At 41.2% G+C, this 830-nt stretch overlaps 1 non-coding gene across 1 annotated transcript; it reads left to right on the forward strand.

Moving 5' to 3' along the window:
* Window positions 1-203: 203 nt before the first annotated feature.
* Window positions 204-310, forward strand: LOC122095160. The gene has a single exon (XR_006145054.1). It is a non-coding gene; the product is annotated as a U6 spliceosomal RNA (small nuclear RNA).
* The last annotated feature ends 520 nt before the right edge of the window (window positions 311-830 follow it).

Raw genomic sequence — 830 nt, forward strand, 5'->3', positions numbered from 1 at the left:
CCCGAGCTTGGTGACTTTTCTCTGGGTGGAGCTGAGTCTGGCAGATCAGCTTAGGTTCTTGTGACCTACTAAATGACTCCAGTTTTCTTCCAAGGCTTAAGTTGGAGCTAGCAGCTCCATCGAGCATTGTCAGTATCCAAGATGGAGACCTCCAGTACTGGAGGGTGAGGGAAGGCCTTCGCTCCTCTGCTCCCTGAGAAGCAGTGAGGAAGCATCATATACACTAAATTTGGAATGATACCGAGAAGATTAACATGGCCCCTGCTTAAGGATGAGAGGCAAACTCCTGTCATTCCATCGCCTAATTTGTTAGGAAATGGAAAGGCTTCGGAAATAGATTATGAAGTGTAGTAAGCCAAGTCCAAATAAACATAGGTTCCATGGTTTCCCTAATTTTCAATAACTAATATATGTCTGGGATAAGCAGAAAAGGTCAAAAGCTATGAGCATATGACCAGATAAGATTATGTTAAGGGAAATGAACCGAAGTTAGTGACACAAGTGGTTTTTTCTTTCTTGCTATTGTTTCTCACATACTTATAACATACAGTGTGGTTTTTGTTTTTTTTTTGCTTCTTTATATGTTCCGACCCCATGTTATAACACCTGTTTTCACTGTATTTGAAGTTGGTGCGCCTACATCTTGTCTATAGTCTCTTCTAATTTGTGGATGGGAAGAAGAAAAAGAAAATGCTTAAATAGGGATACAGGTTCACCCATTTTAACAATGAGATGCACAAGACACTATGTTGTAAAATGAACTTTACAATTGAGGCATGGGAAGGGAGGAGGTGAGTGGACTTGTGGAGGTGGAAGGGAAGGGATAGTAG

Source organism: Dipodomys spectabilis, unplaced genomic scaffold (assembly GCF_019054845.1).
Source record: "Dipodomys spectabilis isolate Male_0828 unplaced genomic scaffold, ASM1905484v1 ptg000337l, whole genome shotgun sequence".
In the NCBI taxonomy this organism is placed as follows: Eukaryota; Metazoa; Chordata; class Mammalia; order Rodentia; family Heteromyidae; genus Dipodomys; species Dipodomys spectabilis.